Source organism: Pseudorca crassidens, unplaced genomic scaffold (genome assembly GCF_039906515.1).
Source record: "Pseudorca crassidens isolate mPseCra1 unplaced genomic scaffold, mPseCra1.hap1 Scaffold_48, whole genome shotgun sequence".
Lineage (NCBI taxonomy): Eukaryota > Metazoa > Chordata > Mammalia > Artiodactyla > Delphinidae > Pseudorca > Pseudorca crassidens.
In genome coordinates, this window is record NW_027136300.1 from 6,664,374 (window position 1) to 6,684,567 (window position 20,194).

The following is a 20,194-nucleotide window of genomic DNA, read 5'->3' on the forward strand; positions in this document are numbered from 1 at the left end:
CAGGTGCAACATTCCAGACGCTTTACTAACACCCTCCCGACTTGGAGAGTCAGTCCCTTTAACCTCCTGTTTGGCCCAGTTTGCAATTTCTGCGGAAGATGAACAGGAATAGCGAGAACCAATGAGAGACTAGCTGGAGGTGTCTGGACGGGCAAATTTAACTCTCATTTCCCACCAGGAAGAGGAATTAACCAAAGGCTCAGCGTGCCCTGCCGGAACCAGATTAGGGCCTGAAGCCATCCTGCGGTGTTGCGGCCAGCTCAAAAGAAAGCGAGTTGAAGAAAGGAGCTCAGGGGCACTGTAATTCACAAAACTGCAGAGTTATAAATGACAGCTATCGTCCAAAAATATACTGAAGTAAGGCTGCCAAGAGGACTTGAAAGCGGGGCAGAATTGCAGGAAACCGATTTCAGGAGGTAGACTGGAATTGCATTGAAAGCATAGGAAAAGAGGCAGAACGTCCACAATGATGCACTTGGCCAAAAAGGGCGTATGTGTTTTTTCCTGAATATATTCTGGGAAAAACGCATACGCCCTTTTTGGCCAACCAAGCAAGCTTGCAAAGGAAATCTGCACTACAATGAAGTCTCACTTCCCCCCGGTCAAAAGGGCCATCTGAAAAAAGTGTAAAATCCAGAAAGGCGGGACAGGCCATGGAGAACTGGGAGCCTTGTTATGCTGATGGGCGGGATGTAAATTGCCAACAGACACTCGGGAGAAGTGTATGGTGTTTCCTGAAACATCTAAAAAACAAAGCAACAGAGCCTAGGGCACTTCCACTTATGGTCCTATAGCTTAGGGAAATTAAAATCAAAAAGACACAGCCACCCCAAAGTTTGGAACGCCTCTGTTTACAAGAACCTCGTTTACAGTACAAGTTCAACATCGCAGAAAGTGAAAAATGGATAAAGAAGTTGTGGTATTTACTTACAAAGCAATATCACTCAGCAATGAAATCTATGTCATCAGGCCCTTAGCAGCACAATGAGTGGATTCAGGTATGATGATTCTAACTGAAATAAGTCACACAGAAAAAGAAACATCATAAGATATCAGTAATACACGGAATGTAAACTTGGCTACACAGGAACTGAATTACAGAACAGAACAGGGTCTCAAATTTAGAAAACCAACTTATGCTTGCTTAAGGGGAAAGGTGAGTTGGGGTGCTGCATAAAACCAGAGATTGAAATGAGCACAGATAAATTTCCTTAAGCCAAATATGGAATACACAAGAGCTACTCCTTGCTCAACGAAATGGACTCAACACCCCATATTAAGCGCCTAAGAATGTACCTGACTAGTAAGTATCTTAAAACCTATGGATTGCTATATCTCCAAAAGAGAATCAAGCGTGTATCCAGGGGCATAAATTTAGCAGTGACAGGATTGGAGAGGTTCGGTGAGCAAACAAAGACCCTTTGAAGTCATATTGCATGGTACCCATTCCACGGGTTTCAACTACCCAGGTTTAAGGTATTCTTCCTTCAGCTAAAACATGCATGTGGAACCTAGAGTATGATCAACCATGTGATCGGGAAACGTGTTCAAATATGTCTCAGTTCTCGTACCCTGGTACTCGGGTGCAACATTCCAGACGCTTTACTAACACCCTCCCGACTTGGAGAGTCAGTCCCTTTAACCTCCTGTTTGGCCCAGTTTGCAATTTCTGCGGAAGATGAACAGGAATAGCGAGAACCAATGAGAGACTAGCTGGAGGTGTCTGGACGGGCAAATTTAACTCTCATTTCCCACCAGGAAGAGGAATTAACCAAAGGCTCAGCGTGCCCTGCCAGAACCAGATTAGGGCCTGAAGCCATCCTGCGTTGTTGCGGCCAGGTCACAAGAAAGCAAGTTGAAGAAAGGAGCTCAGGGGCACTGTAATTCACAAACCTGCAGACTTATAAATGACAGCTATCGTCCAAAAATATACTGAAGTAAGGCTGCCAAGAGGACTTGAAAGCGGGGCAGAATTGCAGGAAACCGATTTCAGGAGGTAGACTGGAATTGCATTGAAAGCATAGGAAAAGAGGCAGAACGTCCACAATGATGCACTTGGCCAAAAAGGGCGTATGCGTTTTTTCCTGAATATATTTTTCCTGAATATATTCAGGAAAAAACGCATACGCCCTTTTTGGCCAACCAAGCAAGCTTGCAAAGGAAATCTGCACTACAATGAAGTCTCACTTCCCCCCGGTCAAAAGGGCATTCTGAAAAAAGTGTAAAATCCAGAAAGGCAGGACAGGCCATGGAGAACTGGGAGCCTTGTTATGCTGATGGGCGGGATGTAAATTGCCAGCAGACACTCCGGAGAAGGGTATGGTGTTTCCTGAAACATCTAAAAAACAAAGCAACAGAGCCTAGGGCACTTCCACTTATGGTCCTATAGCTTAGGGAAATTAAAATCAAAAAGACACAGCCACCCCAAACATTGGGACGCCTCTGTTTACAAGAACCTCGTTTACAGTACAAGTTCAACATCGCAGAAAGTGAAAAATGGATAAAGAAGTTGTGGTATTTACTTACAAAGCAATATCACTCAGCCATGAAATCTATGTCATCAGGCCCTTAGCAGCACAATGAGTGGATTCAGGTATGATGATTCTAACTGAAATAAGTCACACAGAAAAAGAAACATCATAAGATATCAGTAATACACGGAATGTAAACTTGGCTCCACAGGAACTGAATTACAGAACAGAACAGGGTCTCAAATTTAGAAAACCAACTTATGCTTGCTTAAGGGGAAAGGTGAGTTGGGGTGCTGCATAAAACCAGAGATTGAAATGAGCACAGATAAATTTCCTTAAGCAAAATATGGAATAGACAAGAGCTACTCCTTGCTCAACGAAATGGACTCAACACCGCATATTAAACGCCTAAGAATGTACCTGACTAGTAAGTATCTTAAAACCTATGGATTGCTATGTCTCCGAAAGAGAATCAAGCATGTGTACAGGGGCATAAACGCAGCAGTGATAGGATTGGAGAGGTTCGGTGAGCAAATGAGGACCCTTTGAAGTCATATTGAATGGTACCCATTCCACGGGTCTCAACTCTCCAGGTTTAAGGTATTCTTCCTTCAGCTAAAACATGCATGTGGAACCCAGAGTATGATCCACCATGTGAACGGGAGACATGTTCAAATATGTCTCAGTTTTCCTCCCCTGGTACTCGGGTGCAACATTCCAGACGCTTTACTAACACTCTCCCCACTTGGAGAGTCAGCGCCTTTAACCTCCTGTTTGGCCCATTTTCCAATTTCTGCGGAAGATGAACAGAAATAGGGAGAACCAATGAGAGACTAGCTGGAGGTGTCTGGACGGGCAAATTTAACTCTCTTTTCCCACCAGGAAGAGGAAATAACCAAAGGTTCAGCATGCCGTGCCGGAACCAGATTAGGGCCTGAAGCCATCCTGCGGTGTTGCGGCCAGCTCAAAAGAAAGCGAGTTGAAGAAAGGAGCTCAGGGGCACTGTAATTCACAAACCTGCAGAGTTATAAATGACAGCTATCGTCCAAAAATATACTGAAGTAAGGCTGCCAAGAGGACTTGAAAGCGGGGCAGAATTGCAGGAAACCGATTTCAGGAGGTAGACTGGAATTGCATTGAAAGCATAGGAAAAGAGGCAGAACATCCACAGTGATGCACTTGGCCAAAAAGGGCGTATGCGTTTTTTCCTGAATATATTCAGGAAAAAACGCATACGCCCTTTTTGGCCAACCAAGCAAGCTTGCAAAGGAAATCTGCACTACAATGAAGTCTCACTTCCCCCCGGTCAAAAGGGCCATCTGAAAAAAGTGTAAAATCCAGAAAGGCAGGACAGGCCATGGAGAACTGGGAGCCTTGTTATGCTGATGGGCGGGATGTAAATTGCCAACAGCCACTCCGGAGAAGTGTATGGTGTTCCCTGAAACATCTAAAAAACAAAGCAACAGAGCCTAGGGCACTTCCACTTATGGTCCTATAGCTTAGGGAAATTAAAATCAAAAAGACACAGCCACCCCAAAGTTTGGAACGCCTCTGTTTACAAGAACCTCGTTTACAGTACAAGTTCAACATCGCAGAAAGTGAAAAATGGATAAAGAAGTTGTGGTATTTACTTACAAAGCAATATCACTCAGCAATGAAATCTATGTCATCAGGCCCTTAGCAGCACAATGAGTGGATTCAGGTATGATGATTCTAACTGAAATAAGTCACACAGAAAAAGAAACATCATAAGATATCAGTAATACACGGAATGTAAACTTGGCTACACAGGAACTGAATTACAGAACAGAACAGGGTCTCAAATTTAGAAAACCAACTTATGCTTGCTTAAGGGTAAAGGTGAGTTGGGGTGCTGCATAAAACCAGAGATTGAAATGAGCACAGATAAAGTTCCTTAAGCCAAATATGGAATAGACAAGAGCTACTCCTTGCTCAACGAAATGGACTCAACACCCCATATTAAGCGCCTAAGAATGTACCTGACTAGTAAGTATCTTAAAACCTATGGATTGCTATATCTCCAAAAGAGAATCAAGCGTGTGTCCAGGGGCATAAATGCAGCAGTGATAGGATTGGAGAGGTTTGGTGAGCAAACAAAGACCCTTTGAAGTCATATTGCATGGTACCCATTCCACGGGTCTCAACTCTCCAGGTTTCAGGGATTCTTCCTTCAGCTAAAACATGCATGTGGAACCTAGAGTATGATCAACCATGTGATCGGGAAACGTGTTCAAATATGTCTCAGTTCTCGTACCCTGGTACTTGGGTGCAACATTCCAGACGCTTTACTAACACCCTCCCGACTTGGAGAGTCAGTCCCTTTAACCTCCTGTTTGGCCCAGTTTGCAATTTCTGCGGAAGATGAACAGGAATAGCGAGAACCAATGAGAGACTAGCTGGAGGTGTCTGGACGGGCAAATTTAACTCTCATTTCCCACCAGGAAGAGGAATTAACCAAAGGCTCAGCGTGCCGTGCCGGAAACAGATTAGGGCCTGAAGCCATCCTGCGATGTTGCGGCCAGCTCAAAAGAAAGCGAGTTGAAGAAAGGAGCTCAGGGGCACTGTAATTCACAAACCTGCAGAGTTATAAATGACAGCTATCGTCCAAAAATATACTGAAGTAAGGCTGCCAAGAGGACTTGAAAGCGGGGCAGAATTGCAGGAAACCGATTTCAGGAGGTAGACTGGAATTGCATTGAAAGCATAGGAAAAGAGGCAGAACGTCCACAATGATGCACTTGGCCAAAAAGGGCGTATGCGTTTTTTCCTGAATATATTCAGGAAAAAACGCATACGCCCTTTTTGGCCAACCAAGCAAGCTTGCAAAGGAAATCTGCACTACAATGAAGTCTCACATCCCCCCGGTCAAAAGGGCCATCTGAAAAAAGTGTAAAATCCAGAAAGGCAGGACAGGCCATGGAGAACTGGGAGCCTTGTTATGCTGATGGGCGGGATGTAAATTGCCAGCAGACACTCGGGAGAAGTGTATGGTGTTTCCTGAAACATCTAAAAAACAAAGCAACAGAGCCTAGGGCACTTCCACTTATGGTCCTATAGCTTAGGGAAATTAAAATCAAAAAGACACAGCCACCCCAAACATTGGGATGCCTCTGTTTACAAGAACCTCGTTTACAGTACAAGTTCAACATCGCAGAAAGTGAAAAATGGATAAAGAAGTTGTGGTATTTACTTACAAAGCAATATCACTCAGCCATGAAATCTATGTCATCAGGCCCTTAGCAGCACAATGAGTGGATTCAGGTATGATGATTCTAACTGAAATAAGTCACACAGAAAAAGAAACATCATAAGATATCAGTAATACACGGAATGTAAACTTGGCTCCACAGGAACTGAATTACAGAACAGAACAGGGTCTCAAATTTAGAAAACCAACTTATGCTTGCTTAAGGGTAAAGGTGAGTTGGGGTGCTGCATAAAACCAGAGATTGAAATGAGCACAGATAAATTTCCTTAAGCAAAATATGGAATAGACAAGAGCTACTCCTTGCTCAACGAAATGGACTCAACACCGCATATTAAACGCCTAAGAATGTACCTGACTAGTAAGTATCTTAAAACCTATGGATTGCTATGTCTCCGAAAGAGAATCAAGCATGTGTACAGGGGCATAAACGCAGCAGTGATAGGATTGGAGAGGTTCGGTGAGCAAATGAGGACCCTTTGAAGTCATATTGAATGGTACCCATTCCACGGGTCTCAACTCTCCAGGTTTAAGGTATTCTTCCTTCAGCTAAAACATGCATGTGGAACCCAGAGTATGATCCACCATGTGAACGGGAGACATGTTCAAATATGTCTCAGTTTTCCTCCCCTGGTACTCGGGTGCAACATTCCAGACGCTTTACTAACACTCTCCCCACTTGGAGAGTCAGCGCCTTTAACCTCCTGTTTGGCCCATTTTCCAATTTCTGCGGAAGATGAACAGAAATAGGGAGAACCAATGAGAGACTAGCTGGAGGTGTCTGGACGGGCAAATTTAACTCTCTTTTCCCACCAGGAAGAGGAAATAACCAAAGGTTCAGCATGCCGTGCCGGAACCAGATTAGGGCCTGAAGCCATCCTGCGGTGTTGCGGCCAGCTCAAAAGAAAGCGAGTTGAAGATAGGAGCTCAGGGGCACTGTAATTCACAAACCTGCAGAGTTATAAATGACAGCTATCGTCCAAAAATATACTGAAGTAAGGCTGCCAAGAGGACTTGAAAGCGGGGCAGAATTGCAGGAAACCGATTTCAGGAGGTAGACTGGAATTGCATTGAAAGCATAGGAAAAGAGGCAGAACGTCCACAGTGATGCACTTGGCCAAAAAGGGCGTATGCGTTTTTTCCTGAATATATTCAGGAAAAAACGCATACGCCCTTTTTGGCCAACCAAGCAAGCTTGCAAAGGAAATCTGCACTACAATGAAGTCTCACTTCCCCCCGGTCAAAAGGGCCATCTGAAAAAAGTGTAAAATCCAGAAAGGCAGGACAGGCCATGGAGAACTGGGAGCCTTGTTATGCTGATGGGCGGGATGTAAATTGCCAACAGCCACTCCGGAGAAGTGTATGGTGTTCCCTGAAACATCTAAAAAACAAAGCAACAGAGCCTAGGGCACTTCCACTTATGGTCCTATAGCTTAGGGAAATTAAAATCAAAAAGACACAGCCACCCCAAAGTTTGGAACGCCTCTGTTTACAAGAACCTCGTTTACAGTACAAGTTCAACATCGCAGAAAGTGAAAAATGGATAAAGAAGTTGTGGTATTTACTTACAAAGCAATATCACTCAGCAATGAAATCTATGTCATCAGGCCCTTAGCAGCACAATGAGTGGATTCAGGTATGATGATTCTAACTGAAATAAGTCACACAGAAAAAGAAACATCATAAGATATCAGTAATACACGGAATGTAAACTTGGCTACACAGGAACTGAATTACAGAACAGAACAGGGTCTCAAATTTAGAAAACCAACTTATGCTTGCTTAAGGGTAAAGGTGAGTTGGGGTGCTGCATAAAACCAGAGATTGAAATGAGCACAGATAAAGTTCCTTAAGCCAAATATGGAATAGACAAGAGCTACTCCTTGCTCAACGAAATGGACTCAACACCCCATATTAAGCGCCTAAGAATGTACCTGACTAGTAAGTATCTTAAAACCTATGGATTGCTATATCTCCAAAAGAGAATCAAGCGTGTGTCCAGGGGCATAAATGCAGCAGTGATAGGATTGGAGAGGTTCGGTGAGCAAACAAAGACCCTTTGAAGTCATATTGCATGGTACCCATTCCACGGGTCTCAACTCTCCAGGTTTCAGGGATTCTTCCTTCAGCTAAAACATGCATGTGGAACCTAGAGTATGATCAACCATGTGATCGGGAAACGTGTTCAAATATGTCTCAGTTCTCGTACCCTGGTACTTGGGTGCAACATTCCAGACGCTTTACTAACACCCTCCCGACTTGGAGAGTCAGTCCCTTTAACCTCCTGTTTGGCCCAGTTTGCAATTTCTGCGGAAGATGAACAGGAATAGCGAGAACCAATGAGAGACTAGCTGGAGGTGTCTGGACGGGCAAATTTAACTCTCATTTCCCACCAGGAAGAGGAATTAACCAAAGGCTCAGCGTGCCGTGCCGGAAACAGATTAGGGCCTGAAGCCATCCTGCGGTGTTGCGGCCAGCTCAAAAGAAAGCGAGTTGAAGAAAGGAGCTCAGGGGCACTGTCATTCACAAACCTGCAGAGTTATAAATGACAGCTATCGTCCAAAAATATACTGAAGTAAGGCTGCCAAGAGGACTTGAAAGCGGGGCAGAATTGCAGGAAACCGATTTCAGGAGGTAGACTGGAATTGCATTGAAAGCATAGGAAAAGAGGCAGAACGTCCACAATGATGCACTTGGCCAAAAAGGGCGTATGCGTTTATTCCTGAATATATTCAGGAAAAAACGCATACACCCTTTTTGGCCAACCAAGCAAGCTTGCAAAGGAAATCTGCACTACAATGAAGTCTCACATCCCCCCGGTCAAAAGGGCCATCTGAAAAAAGTGTAAAATCCAGAAAGGCAGGACAGGCCATGGAGAACTGGGAGCCTTGTTATGCTGATGGGCGGGATGTAAATTGCCAGCAGACACTCGGGAGAAGTGTATGGTGTTTCCTGAAACATCTAAAAAACAAAGCAACAGAGCCTAGGGCACTTCCACTTATGGTCCTATAGCTTAGGGAAATTAAAATCAAAAAGACACAGCCACCCCAAACATTGGGACGCCTCTGTTTACAAGAACCTCGTTTACAGTACAAGTTCAACATCGCAGAAAGTGAAAAATGGATAAAGAAGTTGTGGTATTTACTTACAAAGCAATATCACTCAGCCATGAAATCTATGTCATCAGGCCCTAAGCAGCACAATGAGTGGATTCAGGTATGATGATTCTAACTGAAATAAGTCACACAGAAAAAGAAACATCATAAGATATCAGTAATACACAGAATGTAAACTTGGCTCCACAGGAACTGAATTACAGAACAGAACAGGGTCTCAAATTTAGAAAACCAACTTATGCTTGCTTAAGGGTAAAGGTGAGTTGGGGTGCTGCATAAAACCAGAGATTGAAATGAGCACAGATAAAGTTCCTTAAGCCAAATATGGAATAGACAAGAGCTACTCCTTGCTCAACGAAATGGACTCAACACCCCATATTAAGCGCCTAAGAATGTACCTGACTAGTAAGTATCTTAAAACCTATGGATTGCTATATCTCCAAAAGAGAATCAAGCGTGTGTCCAGGGGCATAAATGCAGCAGTGATAGGATTGGAGAGGTTCGGTGAGCAAACAAAGACCCTTTGAAGTCATATTGCATGGTACCCATTCCACGGGTCTCAAATCTCCAGGTTTCAGGGATTCTTCCTTCAGCTAAAACATGCATGTGGAACCTAGAGTATGATCAACCATGTGATCGGGAAACGTGTTCAAATATGTCTCAGTTCTCGTACCCTGGTACTTGGGTGCAACATTCCAGACGCTTTACTAACACCCTCCCGACTTGGAGAGTCAGTCCCTTTAACCTCCTGTTTGGCCCAGTTTGCAATTTCTGCGGAAGATGAACAGGAATAGCGAGAACCAATGAGAGACTAGCTGGAGGTGTCTGGACGGGCAAATTTAACTCTCATTTCCCACCAGGAAGAGGAATTAACCAAAGGCTCAGCGTGCCGTGCCGGAAACAGATTAGGGCCTGAAGCCATCCTGCGGTGTTGCGGCCAGCTCAAAAGAAAGCGAGTTGAAGAAAGGAGCTCAGGGGCACTGTAATTCACAAACCTGCAGAGTTATAAATGACAGCTATCGTCCAAAAATATACTGAAGTAAGGCTGCCAAGAGGACTTGAAAGCGGGGCAGAATTGCAGGAAACCGATTTCAGGAGGTAGACTGGAATTGCATTGAAAGCATAGGAAAAGAGGCAGAACGTCCACAATGATGCACTTGGCCAAAAAGGGCGTATGCGTTTTTTCCTGAATATATTCAGGAAAAAACGCATACGCCCTTTTTGGCCAACCAAGCAAGCTTGCAAAGGAAATCTGCACTACAATGAAGTCTCACATCCCCCCGGTCAAAAGGGCCATCTGAAAAAAGTGTAAAATCCAGAAAGGCAGGACAGGCCATGGAGAACTGGGAGCCTTGTTATGCTGATGGGCAGGATGTAAATTGCCAGCAGACACTCGGGAGAAGTGTATGGTGTTTCCTGAAACATCTAAAAAACAAAGCAACAGAGCCTAGGGCACTTCCACTTATGGTCCTATAGTTTAGGGAAATTAAAATCAAAAAGACACAGCCACCCCAAACATTGGGACGCCTCTGTTTACAAGAACCTCGTTTACAGTACAAGTTCAACATCGCAGAAAGTGAAAAATGGATAAAGAAGTTGTGGTATTTACTTACAAAGCAATATCACTCAGCCATGAAATCTATGTCATCAGGCCCTTAGCAGCACAATGAGTGGATTCAGGTATGATGATTCTAACTGAAATAAGTCACACAGAAAAAGAAACATCATAAGATATCAGTAATACACAGAATGTAAACTTGGCTCCACAGGAACTGAATTACAGAACAGAACAGGGTCTCAAATTTAGAAAACCAACTTATGCTTGCTTAAGGGTAAAGGTGAGTTGGGGTGCTGCATAAAACCAGAGATTGAAATGAGCACAGATAAAGTTCCTTAAGCAAAATATGAAATAGACAAGAGCTACTCCTTGCTCAACGAAATGGACTCAACACCACATATTAAACGCCTAAGAATGTACCTGACTAGTAAGTATCTTAAAACCTATGGATTGCTATGTCTCCGAAAGAGAATCAAGCATGTGTACAGGGGCATAAACGCAGCAGTGATAGGATTGGAGAGGTTCGGTGAGCAAACAAAGACCCTTTGAAGTCATATTGCATGGTACCCATTCCACGGGTCTCAACTCTCCAGGTTTCAGGGATTCTTCCTTCAGCTAAAACATGCATGTGGAACCTAGAGTATGATCAACCATGTGATCGGGAAACGTGTTCAAATATGTCTCAGTTTTCGTACCCTGGTACTCGGGTGCAACATTCCAGACGCTTAACTAACACCCTCCCGACTTGGAGAGTCAGTCCCTTTAACCTCCTGTTTGGCCCAGTTTGCAATTTCTGCGGAAGATGAACAGGAATAGCGAGAACCAATGAGAGACTAGCTGGAGGTGTCTGGACGGGCAAATTTAACTCTCATTTCCCACCAGGAAGAGGAATTAACCAAAGGCTCAGCGTGCCGTGCCGGAACCAGATTAGGGCCTGAAGCCATCCTGCGGTGTTGCGGCCAGGTCACAAGAAAGCGAGTTGAAGAAAGGAGCTCAGGGGCACTGTAATTCACAAACCTGCAGAGTTATAAATGACAGCTATCGTCCAAAAATATACTGAAGTAAGGCTGCCAAGAGGACTTGAAAGCGGGGCAGAATTGCAGGAAACCGATTTCAGGAGGTAGACTGGAATTGCATTGAAAGCATAGGAAAAGAGGCAGAACGTCCACAATGATGCACTTGGCCAAAAAGGGCGTATGCGTTTTTTCCTGAATATATTCAGGAAAAAACGCATACGCCCTTTTTGGCCAACCAAGCAAGCTTGCAAAGGAAATCTGCACTACAATGAAGTCTCACTTCCCCCCGGTCAAAAGGGCCATCTGAAAAAAGTGTAAAATCCAGAAAGGCAGGACAGGCCATGGAGAACTGGGAGCCTTGTTATGCTGATGGGCGGGATGTAAATTGCCAACAGACACTCGGGAGAAGTGTATGGTGTTTCCTGAAACATCTAAAAAACAAAGCAACAGAGCCTAGGGCACTTCCACTTATGGTCCTATAGCTTAGGGAAATTAAAATCAAAAAGACACAGCCACCCCAAAGTTTGGGACGCCTCTGTTTACAAGAACCTCGTTTACCGTACAAGTTCAATATCACAGAAAGTGAAAAATGGATAAAGAAGTTGTGGTATTTACTTACAAAGCAATAACACTCAGCAATGAAATCTATGTCATCAGGCCCTTAGCAGCACAATGAGTGGATTGAGGTATGATGATTCTAACTGAAATAAGTCACACAGAAAAAGAAACATCATAAGATATCAGTAATACACGGAATGTAAACTTGGCTCCACAGGAACTGAATTACAGAACAGAACAGGGTCTCAAATTTAGAAAACCAACTTATGCTTGCTTAAGGGGAAAGGTGAGTTGGGGTGCTGCATAAAACCAGAGATTGAAATGAGCACAGATAAAGTTCCTTAAGCCAAATATGGAATAGACAAGAGCTACTCCTTGCTCAACGAAATGGACTCAACACCCCATATTAAGCGCCTAAGAATGTACCTGACTAGTAAGTATCTTAAAACCTATGGATTGCTATATCTCCAAAAGAGAATCAAGCGTGTGTCCAGGGGCATAAATGCAGCAGTGATAGGATTGGAGAGGTTCGGTGAGCAAACAAAGACCCTTTGAAGTCATATTGCATGGTACCCATTCCACGGGTCTCAACTCTCCAGGTTTCAGGGATTCTTCCTTCAGCTAAAACATGCATGTGGAACCTAGAGTATGATCAACCATGTGATCGGGAAACGTGTTCAAATATGTCTCAGTTTTCGTACCCTGGTACTCGGGTGCAACATTCCAGACGCTTTACTAACACCCTCCCGACTTGGAGAGTCAGTCCCTTTAACCTCCTGTTTGGCCCAGTTTGCAATTTCTGCGGAAGATGAACAGGAATAGCGAGAACCAATGAGAGACTAGCTGGAGGTGTCTGGACGGGCAAATTTAACTCTCATTTCCCACCAGGAAGAGGAATTAACCAAAGGCTCAGCGTGCCGTGCCGGAACCAGATTAGGGCCTGAAGCCATCCTGCGTTGTTGCGGCCAGGTCACAAGAAAGCAAGTTGAAGAAAGGAGCTCAGGGGCACTGTAATTCACAAACCTGCAGACTTATAAATGACAGCTATCGTCCAAAAATATACTGAAGTAAGGCTGCCAAGAGGACTTGAAAGCGGGGCAGAATTGCAGGAAACCGATTTCAGGAGGTAGACTGGAATTGCATTGAAAGCATAGGAAAAGAGGCAGAACGTCCACAATGATGCACTTGGCCAAAAAGGGCGTATGCGTTTTTTCCTGAATATATTCAGGAAAAAACGCATACGCCCTTTTTGGCCAACCAAGCAAGCTTGCAAAGGAAATCTGCACTACAATGAAGTCTCACTTCCCCCCGGTCAAAAGGGCCATCTGAAAAAAGTGTAAAATCCAGAAAGGCAGGACAGGCCATGGAGAACTGGGAGCCTTGTTATGCTGATGGGCGGGATGAAAATTGCCAGCAGACACTCGGGAGAAGTGTATGGTGTTTCCTGAAACATCTAAAAAACAAAGCAACAGAGCCTAGGGCACTTCCACTTATGGTCCTATAGCTTAGGGAAATTAAAATCAAAAAGACACAGCCACCCCAAACATTGGGACGCCTCTGTTTACAAGAACCTCGTTTACAGTACAAGTTCAACATCGCAGAAAGTGAAAAATGGATAAAGAAGTTGTGGTATTTACTTACAAAGCAATATCACTCAGCAATGAAATCTATGTCATCAGGCCCTTAGCAGCACAATGAGTGGATTCAGGTATGATGATTCTAACTGAAATAAGTCACACAGAAAAAGAAACATCATAAGATATCAGTAATACACGGAATGTAAACTTGGCTACACAGGAACTGAATTACAGAACAGAACAGGGTCTCAAATTTAGAAAACCAACTTATGCTTGCTTAAGGGGAAAGGTGAGTTGGGGTGCTGCATAAAACCAGAGATTGAAATGAGCACAGATAAAGTTCCTTAAGCCAAATATGGAATAGACAAGAGCTACTCCTTGCTCAACGAAATGGACTCAACACCGCATATTAAACGCCTAAGAATGTACCTGACTAGTAAGTATCTTAAAACCTATGGATTACTATGTCTCCGAAAGAGAATCAAGCATGTGTACAGGGGCATAAACGCAGCAGTGATAGGATTGGAGAGGTTCGGTGAGCAAATGAAGACCCTCTGAAGTCATATTGCATGGTACCCATTCCACGGGTTTCAACTACCCAGGTTTAAGGTATTCTTCCTTCAGCTAAAACATGCATGTGGAACCTAGAGTATGATCAACCATGTGATCGGGAAACGTGTTCAAATATGTCTCAGTTTTCCTACCCTGGTACTCGGGTGCAACATTCCAGACGCTTTACTAACACCCTCCCGACTTGGAGAGTCAGTCCCTTTAACCTCCTGTTTGGCCCAGTTTGCAATTTCTGCGGAAGATGAACAGGAATAGCGAGAACCAATGAGAGACTAGCTGGAGGTGTCTGGACGGGCAAATTTAACTCTCATTTCCCACCAGGAAGAGGAATTAACCAAAGGCTCAGCATGCCGTGCCGGAACCAGATTAGGGCCTGAAGCCATCCTGCGGTGTTGCGGCCAGCTCAAAAGAAAGCGAGTTGAAGAAAGGAGCTCAGGGGCACTGTAATTCACAAAACTGCAGAGTTATAAATGACAGCTATCGTCCAAAAATATACTGAAGTAAGGCTGCCAAGAGGACTTGAAAGCGGGGCAGAATTGCAGGAAACCGATTTCAGGAGGTAGACTGGAATTGCATTGAAAGCATAGGAAAAGAGGCAGAAGGTCCACAATGATGCACTTGGCCAAAAAGGGCGTATGTGTTTTTTCCTGAATATATTCTGGGAAAAACGCATACGCCCTTTTTGGCCAACCAAGCAAGCTTGCAAAGGAAATCTGCACTACAATGAAGTCTCACTTCCCCCCGGTCAAAAGGGCCATCTGAAAAAAGTGTAAAATCCAGAAAGGCAGGACAGGCCATGGAGAACTGGGAGCCTTGTTATGCTGACGGGCGGGATGTAAATAGCCAACAGACACTCGGGAGAAGTGTATGGTGTTTCCTGAAACATCTAAAAAACAAAGCAACAGAGCCTAGGGCACTTCCACTTATGGTCCTATAGCTTAGGGAAATTAAAATCAAAAAGACACAGCCACCCCAAAGTTTGGAACGCCTCTGTTTACAAGAACCTCGTTTACAGTACAAGTTCAACATCGCAGAAAGTGAAAAATGGATAAAGAATTTGTGGTATTTAGTTACAAAGCAATATCACTCAGCAATGAAATCTATGTCATCAGGCCCTTAGCAGCACAATGAGTGGATTCAGGTATGATGATTCTAAATGAAATAAGTCACACAGAAAAAGAAACATCATAAGATATCAGTAATACACGGAATGTAAACTTGGCTACACAGGAACTGAATTACAGAACAGAACAGGGTCTCATATTTAGAAAACCAACTTATGCTTGCTTAAGGGTAAAGGTGAGTTGGGGTGCTGCATAAAACCAGAGATTGAAATGAGCACAGATAAAGTTCCTTAAGGCAAATATGGAATAGACAAGAGCTACTCCTTGCTCAACGAAATGGACTCAACACCCCATATTAAGCGCCTAAGAATGTACCTGACTAGTAAGTATCTTAAAACCTATGGATTGCTATATCTCCAAAAGAGAATCAAGCGTGTGTCCAGGGGCATAAATGCAGCAGTGATAGGATTGGAGAGGTTCGGTGAGCAAACAAAGACCCTTTGAAGTCATATTGCATGGTACCCATTCCACGGGTCTCAACTCTCCAGGTTTCAGGGATTCTTCCTTCAGCTAAAACATGCATGTGGAACCTAGAGTATGATCAACCATGTGATCGGGAAACGTGTTCAAATATGTCTCAGTTTTCGTACCCTGGTACTCGGGTGCAACATTCCAGACGCTTTACTAACACCCTCCCGACTTGGAGAGTCAGTCCCTTTAACCTCCTGTTTGGCCCAGTTTGCAATTTCTGCGGAAGATGAACAGGAATAGCGAGAACCAATGAGAGACTAGCTGGAGGTGTCTGGACGGGCAAATTTAACTCTCATTTCCCACCAGGAAGAGGAATTAACCAAAGGCTCAGCGTGCCGTGCCGGAACCAGATTAGGGCCTGAAGCCATCTTGCGGTGTTGCGGCCAGGTCACAAGAAAGCGAGTTGAAGAAAGGAGCTCAGGGGCACTGTAATTCACAAACCTGCAGAGTTATAAATGACAGCTATCGTCCAAAAATATACTGAAGTAAGGCTGCCAAGAGGACTTGAAAGCGGGGCAGAATTGCAGGAAACCGATTTCAGGAGGTAGACTGGAATTGCATTGAAAGCATAGGAAAAGAGGCAGAACGTCCACAATGATGCACTTGGCCAAAAAGGGCGTATGCGTTTTTTCCTGAATATATTCAGGAAAAAACGCATACGCCCTTTTTGGCCAACCAAGCAAGCTTGCAAAGGAAATCTGCACTACAATGAAGTCTCACTTCCCCCCGGTCAAAAGGGCCATCTGAAAAAAGTGTAAAATCCAGAAAGGCAGGACAGGCCATGGAGAACTGGGAGCCTTGTTATGCTGATGGGCGGGATGTAAATTGCCAACAGACACTCGGGAGAAGTGTATGGTGTTTCCTGAAACATCTAAAAAACAAAGCAACAGAGCCTAGGGCACTTCCACTTATGGTCCTATAGCTTAGGGAAATTAAAATCAAAAAGACACAGCCACCCCAAAGTTTGGGATGCCTCTGTTTACAAGAACCTCGTTTACCGTACAAGTTCAATATCACAGAAAGTGAAAAATGGATAAAGAAGTTGTGGTATTTACTTACAAAGCAATAACACTCAGCAATGAAATCTATGTCATCAGGCCCTTAGCAGCACAATGAGTGGATTGAGGTATGATGATTCTAACTGAAATAAGTCACACAGAAAAAGAAACATCATAAGATATCAGTAATACACGGAATGTAAACTTGGCTCCACAGGAACTGAATTACAGAACAGAACAGGGTCTCAAATTTAGAAAACCAACTTATGCTTGCTTAAGGGTAAAGGTGAGTTGGGGTGCTGCATAAAACCAGAGATTGAAATGAGCACAGATAAAGTTCCTTAAGCCAAATATGGAATAGACAAGAGCTACTCCTTGCTCAACGAAATGGACTCAACACCCCATATTAAGCGCCTAAGAATGTACCTGACTAGTAAGTATCTTAAAACCTATGGATTGCTATATCTCCAAAAGAGAATCAAGCGTGTGTCCAGGGGCATAAATGCAGCAGTGATAGGATTGGAGAGGTTCGGTGAGCAAACAAAGACCCTTTGAAGTCATATTGCATGGTACCCATTCCACGGGTCTCAACTCTCCAGGTTTCAGGGATTCTTCCTTCAGCTAAAACATGCATGTGGAACCTAGAGTATGATCAACCATGTGATCGGGAAACGTGTTCAAATATGTCTCAGTTTTCGTACCCTGGTACTCGGGTGCAACATTCCAGACGCTTTACTAACACCCTCCCGACTTGGAGAGTCAGTCCCTTTAACCTCCTGTTTGGCCCAGTTTGCAATTTCTGCGGAAGATGAACAGGAATAGCGAGAACCAATGAGAGACTAGCTGGAGGTGTCTGGACGGGCAAATTTAACTCTCATTTCCCACCAGGAAGAGGAATTAACCAAAGGCTCAGCGTGCCCTGCCGGAACCAGATTAGGGCCTGAAGCCATCCTGCGGTGTTGCGGCCAGGTCACAAGAAAGCGAGTTGAAGAAAGGAGCTCAGGGGCACTGTAATTCACAAACCTGCAGAGTTATAAATGACAGCTATCGTCCAAAAATATACTGAAGTAAGGCTGCCAAGAGGACTTGAAAGCGGGGCAGAATTGCAGGAAACCGATTTCAGGAGGTAGACTGGAATTGCATTGAAAGCATAGGAAAAGAGGCAGAACGTCCACAATGATGCACTTGGCCAAAAAGGGCGTATGCGTTTTTTCCTGAATATATTCAGGAAAAAACGCATACGCCCTTTTTGGCCAACCAAGCAAGCTTGCAAAGGAAATCTGCACTACAATGAAGTCTCACTTCCCCCCGGTCAAAAGGGCCATCTGATAAAAGTGTAAAATCCAGAAAGGCGGGACAGGCCATGGAGAACTGGGAGCCTTGTTATGCTGATGGGCGGGATGAAAATTGCCAGCAGACACTCGGGAGAAGTGTATGGTGTTTCCTGAAACATCTAAAAAACAAAGCAACAGAGCCTAGGGCACTTCCACTTATGGTCCTATAGCTTAGGGAAATTAAAATCAAAAAGACACAGCCACCCCAAACATTGGGACGCCTCTGTTTACAAGAACCTCGTTTACAGTACAAGTTCAACATCGCAGAAAGTGAAAAATGGATAAAGAAGTTGTGGTATTTACTTACAAAGCAATATCACTCAGCAATGAAATCTATGTCATCAGGCCCTTAGCAGCACAATGAGTGGATTCAGGTATGATGATTCTAACTGAAATAAGTCACACAGAAAAAGAAACATCATAAGATATCAGTAATACACGGAATGTAAACTTGGCTACACAGGAACTGAATTACAGAACAGAACAGGGTCTCAAATTTAGAAAACCAACTTATGCTTGCTTAAGGGGAAAGGTGAGTTGAGGTGCTGCATAAAACCAGAGATTGAAATGAGCACAGATAAAGTTCCTTAAGCCAAATATGGAATAGACAAGAGCTACTCCTTGCTCAACGAAATGGACTCAACACCGCATATTAAACGCCTAAGAATGTACCTGACTAGTAAGTATCTTAAAACCTATGGATTGCTATGTCTCCGAAAGAGAATCAAGCATGTGTACAGGGGCATAAACGCAGCAGTGATAGGATTGGAGAGGTTCGGTGAGCAAATGAAGACCCTCTGAAGTCATATTGCATGGTACCCATTCCACGGGTTTCAACTACCCAGGTTTAAGGTATTCTTCCTTCAGCTAAAACATGCATGTGGAACCTAGAGTATGATCAACCATGTGATCGGGAAACGTGTTCAAATATGTCTCAGTTTTCATACCCTGGTACTCGGGTGCAACATTCCAGACGCTTTACTAACACCCTCCCGACTTGGAGAGTCAGTCCCTTTAACCTCCTGTTTGGCCCAGTTTGCAATTTCTGCGGAAGATGAACAGGAATAGCGAGAACCAATGAGAGACTAGCTGGAGGTGTCTGGACGGGCAAATTTAACTCTCATTTCCCACCAGGAAGAGGAATTAACCAAAGGCTCAGCGTGCCCTGCCGGAACCAGATTAGGGCCTGAAGACATCCTGCGGTGTTGCGGCCAGCTCAAAAGAAAGCGAGTTGAAGAAAGGAGCTCAGGGGCACTGTAATTCACAAAACTGCAGAGTTATAAATGACAGCTATCGTCCAAAAATATACTGAAATAAGGCTGCCAAGAGGACTTGAAAGCGGGGCAGAATTGCAGGAAACCGATTTCAGGAGGTAGACTGGAATTGCATTGAAAGCATAGGAAAAGAGGCAGAACGTCCACAATGATGCACTTGGCCAAAAAGGGCGTATGTGTTTTTTCCTGAATATATTCTGGGTAAAACGCATACGCCCTTTTTGGCCAACCAAGCAAGCTTGCAAAGGAAATCTGCACTACAATGAAGTCTCACTTCCCCCCGGTCAAAAGGGCCATCTGAAAAAAGTGTAAAATCCAGAAAGGCAGGACAGGCCATGGAGAACTGGGAGCCTTGTTATGCTGACGGGCGGGATGTAAATAGCCAACAGACACTCGGGAGAAGTGTATGGTGTTTCCTGAAACATCTAAAAAACAAAGCAACAGAGCCTAGGGCACTTCCACTTATGGTCCTATAGCTTAGGGAAATTAAAATCAAAAAGACACAGCCACCCCAAAGTTTGGAACGCCTCTGTTTACAAGAACCTCGTTTACAGTACAAGTTCAACATCGCAGAAAGTGAAAAATGGATAAAGAATTTGTGGTATTTAGTTACAAAGCAATATCACTCAGCAATGAAATCTATGTCATCAGGCCCTTAGCAGCACAATGAGTGGATTCAGGTATGACGATTCTAACTGAAATAAGTCACACAGAAAAAGAAACATCATAAGATATCAGTAATACACGGAATGTAAACTTGGCTACACAGGAACTGAATTACAGAACAGAACAGGGTCTCATATTTAGAAAACCAACTTATGCTTGCTTAAGGGTAAAGGTGAGTTGGGGTGCTGCATAAAACCAGAGATTGAAATGAGCACAGATAAAGTTCCTTAAGCCA